The 6,000-nt window shown below is 43.2% G+C and overlaps 1 protein-coding gene across 5 annotated transcripts in view; it reads right to left on the bottom strand.

Moving 5' to 3' along the window:
- MTMR3 (myotubularin related protein 3) overlaps nt 1-421 on the bottom strand; it is a 107,922-nt gene extending 107,501 nt beyond the window's left edge. For all 5 annotated transcript variants that reach the window (XM_081122501.1, XM_081122500.1, XM_081122499.1 and 2 more), the window contains exon 1: nt 228-421. The gene's annotated coding sequence lies outside the window, so the exon portion shown is untranslated. The remainder of the gene's footprint in view (nt 1-227) is intronic.
- Nucleotides 422-6,000: the final 5,579 nt, after the last annotated feature.

Here is a 6,000-nt window from a genome sequence, read left to right on the forward strand (position 1 = left end):
CGAGGGTCCGGGCCGAGCCGGGCCACTGGGCTCCGTTCCCCGGGCTTCCCCCTGGCGGCCGCCGCCGCCCAGAACACCCCTCTCTGGGCCACGCTCGCCGTCCACAGCCCCCCGCGGGCCGCTGCCTCCTCCTGAGGGTGACAGCCGCCGCTCCCCGGCCGAGGCCGGCCCCTCCTCCAGCTCCTCCCCGGAGGAGACAAGAGGGGGGGCGGTGGTGGGCTTCTTACCGGGCGGTAGGACATGGCGAGGCCCACCACGGAACGGCCTCCTCCGCCACCCCACGAGGCTCCCAGCCAGGGCCGGCGGGGGGCAGCGCCTGGGCCGCTGGAGCGTCTCGCTGGGGTACTCCGCCGCCGCCGCCGCCTCCTCACAACCACAACAACATGGCGGCAGCGGCCACACAGAGCGCGCTCCCGACACCGATCCGGGCCGCGAGCGGGGATGCGCGCGCACGCTCTAGCCCTCAACACACGGTCCGGAAAAGAGGGCGGGCCGTGCCGGGTTGGGAGGGGGCGGGGCCCAGGTCCTTGGTCACGCCCCCGTGAGGTGGGCGGGACTTCAGACCGCAGTCGGGGTGAGAGAAAGGCTGGCAGAGCAGCCCAGCTGGAGAAGGGACAGACAGGTGGGAAATACACGAAGAAGAAAAGCCAAAGATGGTCCTGCAGAATTGGGGGAGGCATCTCTTCCTACCTCTGTAGCTCTGGGCAAGACAACGCCTCACTTCTACTTAACCAGTGAAATAGAACCATATAGTACACAGTATATTTCACCTGTAATTGTGGTGAGGTTAAAGCTAATTTAATATAAGCATGTAAATTTAGTATACTCAAGATTCTACTTATAATACTGTTTAAAACTGCTTCAACTAAAGCTCAGCTGGATGAAGTGAGTTTTCAAACAAAATAAGTTGTAACCCATCCACAGCAGCCTGCAGAATTCTACATACCAGGACTGAATTACCTGAAACCCTAACAGATTTACCTCCACAGAGTTGCATTTTAACATTATACCCTTGACTTTACCGAAAAATGGCTGAGAGAACCAGTCAAATGAAATCTGTCTTTGCATTTGCTGTATTGGGGTTTCTTCCCCACAGTACTCTCTAGAATGATTTATCCATTTTTTTCATGTTTATTGTTTTTTCATCCATTACAATGTAAAAGCTACTTGAAGATAAGCTCTTGTTTGTTTTGTTCATCATGTTATCCCCAGCACCTAGAACTGTGCATGACAAGTAGTGGGCAAATTTCTTGATTAACTAATAACTAACATTTATTTATACAGCTCACCTAATTGAATCTTCACAGCTTGAATATGTATATACTATTATTATCTCAATTTTACAGATTAACAAACTTCAGCCCAGAATAGCTGCACTAAAACAAAATTCAAATCCAAACCCAACTGACAACAAAAACTATGCCGTGCTGCCCACTTCACAGCAATGTTACCTGAAATAAAATCCTAAGAAATTACATTCAGGGTCAACGTTAGGAAAGGATTTGCTTTACTCACAGAAACAGGTGTTCTTCCTGTCTGATAATTAGTGTTATGCAGCTGGTTGTGTATCTTTTCACCTTGGCTTCCAGAAAGCCCAGGGCTAAATTTGAAACTCATTGGTGGCCTACTGTTGACCCTTCCGGTCCACATATTAACGGTGGTTCCCCACCCCACCCCCCTGCCTCAACTTTGCACTTTTATTTATTTATTCTTCACTTTTGTTTATACTTGCTGTCCTCTTTTCCCCTTTCTGTTATATGGTTATAGCCTTTATGGAATGAGAGAAGAAATAGTAATTGCACAGAATAGATGAATGTCAAATAAAATACAGGGTTTCCCACCTGTTTCTCCAGCTTCCCATCAGTTTCCTTCCCTTCTGGGCACAATTTCTGCTACCCAAACCTCTTCTCAAGCAAAGGCTGAAGGATGGGTTTCTGCAGTTGGGTGGCCTCTGACTGGATCAAAGCCAGCACCTGACTCCAGAACAGCTCCCCCAATAAGGAGGCTCAGGGCAAAGATTCAGCCTATTATAGGCTGATGGGATCCACTCAGCCAATCCCACAGCTCCCCAGGGATCCACAAAGAGAGCACCTACTGTTGGCTTATCACGTTCACCTGTCTTTAGGCAGAATATCACCTGTTTGTTTTTAATCTGGACCAAGGGGTTTTAAAATGAATCTTCAACTAATATATAGGATGCAGGAGGTATATCTCTGTGCCCATAAAATCAGTTGTGCCTCCCGGTTCTCATAATCACTAGCATGGACTGAATCTTAAGATGTGCTGACGCTATATGAGTGTTTTACATGGATATCTAATGTAATTTTAATAACCCAATTAGCAGGTATTGTACTCCCCCCCCCATTTTACATGTGAGGAGGTGTAAAAAATCAAGATTTTAATGCAGATGATTTGATTCCCAGAGCACGCTTTTAAACTTCATACTGCACCTCATTCCCACTTCTGCCCACCTGCTTGCTGTTAAGGCAGATCTTTGTAAATTGTCTCTAAATAGGAAAAGAGAAGACGACTGCCTGGCCTTAAAAACTCAATTCAAGGAAAGGGCCTAACGAGAAGCGATGGAAAGGAAGCCTGGTCTGAGTCCAAAGACAAATCTGAATCTTAGTGCCACCACTTGTTCTTTATTTCCCCTTCCTGTGCTCAGTTTTCTCATTGGCCCTGTGGGATCCTAAGCACTGCATTACTCACCCCAGCGGTGTGTCAGAGTTCTTTAAGGTAATGGGTTTGAAAACTTTTTGTACCCTATAAAAGTCAAACCAATAGATAGGATTTGGGGGAACTTTGGCTGAAAACAAAGCCCTAAACTTTATGTGGTGAGCCAAGAAAAAAGATAGAAAACTAATCCAGGCTCAGTGAGGGCTTCTTGCTGCCCTATTTCTCATGTGAGCCCCCACCCCTATCCCACTGACCTCCCTCCCCTCCTCTTGCTACCCTTTCAGCCCCCTCCCCCCTGCTATCTTCAAAGCCTAAAACGTTGTTCTTCCAGCTGCTCAGGGACTCTTTGAAGTAGCCTAAGACAGATAGAAAGGTTGATTAATGGAGGCTTCCCAAGGTTAAGCAGGGCCCCTGGAAGGCAGAGTCCCTCCAGCCCCCAAAATGAAACCTTTCAAAACTTGGTCCTGCTGCTTAATGACAGAAGTCATTTCCCCTTCAGTGGGTGCTTTGTGTGGATTATCCCCAAACTGTCACAACTCTTCAGCATCTCCTTGACCTCCCAGCCCAGCCGAGAGGGTAACTAGGACTCTCCACTTCTGAGGAACCATTTGCCCAGGGTCAGATAGAAACTAGAATTGGACCCACATTTATGTGATTCAAATCTCCAGGGATTTTCCAGGATCCACACTGCACCCCTGCTGCTGGGGTGGATCAGCTCAACTCTAATTCAGCATACAGCAGTGGTCTTCAAAGTGTGGTCCACGGGTCCCTAGGGAGCCCCAAGACTCTTTCAGGGACCAATATGGGTTAAGACTATTTTAATAATAATACTAAGAAATCATTTACCTTTTTTTTTTTAACCATGTTGACATTTGCACTGATGGTGCAAAAATAGTGATAGTAAAATCGGTGGCGCAAATCAAGGCAATGGTACCCATCTGTACTAGCAGCCATTGTTTTCTTCAGTAGCATACACTGGTAGTCAACAAAATGCCCATTTCACTTAAGAATGTCCTTGACAAAGCAGTAAAAAAAAATTTAATTTTATTAACACTAGACCTCTGAATACAAGTCTTTAATATTCTCTGTGATGAAATGGAAATTATGCATAAAGCATTTTGTTTCACTGTTTTATTGAGGTAAAATTCAACTAGCATAAAATGAACTATTTTAAAGTGAGCAATTCAGTGACATTTAGAACATTCACAATATTGTGCAACCACCACCTCTACCCAGTTCCAAAATACTTTCATCACTCTAAAATAAAACCCCATACCCATTCATCAGTTACTCCCCACACAGAAAGCACTTTTGCTATGTGCAGAAGTATGACGATTATCTCAAGGAAAAGCACTTGTGCAATTGAGTTGCAAGCTGAACTAGCCTTTTTTTATTAGGGGGGGGAAGGTGTAAAAAACCCCTATTTTTACTTTACTTGAAAGAATGGTCAACATGCAAATGACAGTTATTCAGGGTTGGGTATTTGGCAGACAGTTTCTAAAAAATGTATGAAATGAACTTGTCACATGAAGTAAAACAGCTGATAGTATTTGTTGCCAGTAGTAAAATTCTAGCTTAATTAGAATTTTGGAAAAATTTAATGTTCCACCATGAACTTGACAACTTTGTAATCCCTAATGTCTTTTCTACTTAGACTGTGGTAATATTAACAAAAGCCAATTTTTGATACTGTATATGAAATGTGCCAACATTTGGAAGAGCTGCATAACACCGTGAACCAATATTTTCCAATGACCAATGCATAACGTTACCAAATCATGCATGAATAAAAGATCCATTCAAAGTGCAAGATAAATCGGTGGCTTTAGTATGACTGAGTACAAAAAAAAATTCATTCATATGAATCTATGCAACTAAACTTTAAGAAACTACTACTTATCAAGTTTTAGTGTAGTACCAAGTAAGAATACCATAATTATCTTAATCATATGAGGCTGGATTATCTTCATTTATTTCAACTAAAACAAATTTCCACAGATAATGCAGAAGCAAATATGAGAATGCAAAATTCTTCTATTAAGTCAAACTCTAATGAGACCTGCAAATACATAAAACAATGCCATTCTCCTCACTAAATTTTTTGTGTTGAAAAATATAGTTATTTTTCATAAAAACATGTTATTTGTGGTAATGTCATATAGGTTTACAATATTTTTTAAATCATGTTATTTTTATATGTGAATAAGTAATTTAATACACTGTCAGTTTTAATTCCTAGCAAGGTAAATATCAACTGACATAACTTACATAAACAGGAGCTCTTTAGGGTCCTCAGTAATTTTAAAGAAACCAACAAGTTTGAGAACCAATTAAAGTATTCGTTGGAATGTCTCAACCACAAAGGCATTTTCAGTCACTGCATGGGTTTTTTAATTTAAATAGTTATGTTTAATATATATTTGGAAAAATATAACAGATCAAACTTAGTATCACAGATCTCTTTGCTTAGGATGAAACTAAATTTACTTAAAATGATGAATTGATTTAAAGAAAAATATGAAATAAATATTAGTGCAAAGCCAATTATGTCAAAAGTTTTTGAGGTTAGTACACAAATGATTGGATTTGGGGAAACACTCAAATACTGATTGAGTTTTTAATTAGGCAGACCTGCCACCAGACCTTACTATGTGGGTTACTCCATCAGGAAAATGAATTATTGTGGGGGTTAAATGAGTTACCACATGCACAGTAGGGCTCAGTAGACGTGCTTCCTCCCTGTTCTCCCAAAGAGAGGTGCCTGGCAGCCCAGAGTCAGGGAAGTCCTGCAGCAATGGGAGGTAGGAGGCCTGGATTCCTGACCCAGCTGACTCATTGTCTGACCTGCCCCGCCCTCAGGGCCTCAGTTTTCTCATCCAGAAAATGACAGGGTAGGATGTCATCTTCTCCTCGGACCCTCCCAATCTTAGCTCTGATTAAAGGATCCAGCCTCACCTTGTTTGATTGTTGCATCAGAGCACCACAGAATTGCAACTGGAAAGAGCTCCAGAACTCCAAAAGTCTCTCTGGTATGCCCCCCCCCCCAAATTTCAATAAATGAAGAAACTGAGGCCTAAAGAGATTAACAAGCCAAGCAAGTTGCTTAGTCACATGGTGGGGAGGGGGAGGGGGGGAGGAATTGGGCAGGTTGTGACCAGGTACTGCCCTAGGGTCCAGTGGGGAAATGAGAGTGCTTCCTCTACACTTTGATAAATAACTTAGGTGTTTGGTGGTTTAAGATACCACTCACACCTTAACAAATAACCCTCAATTCCGCTAGGAATACGAATCCCACTTCAGTTTGAGAAAATCAGTGCTGTTTGG

Source organism: Miniopterus schreibersii, assembly GCF_964146895.1.
Source record: "Miniopterus schreibersii genome assembly, chromosome: 20".
Classification (NCBI taxonomy): domain Eukaryota; kingdom Metazoa; phylum Chordata; class Mammalia; order Chiroptera; family Miniopteridae; genus Miniopterus; species Miniopterus schreibersii.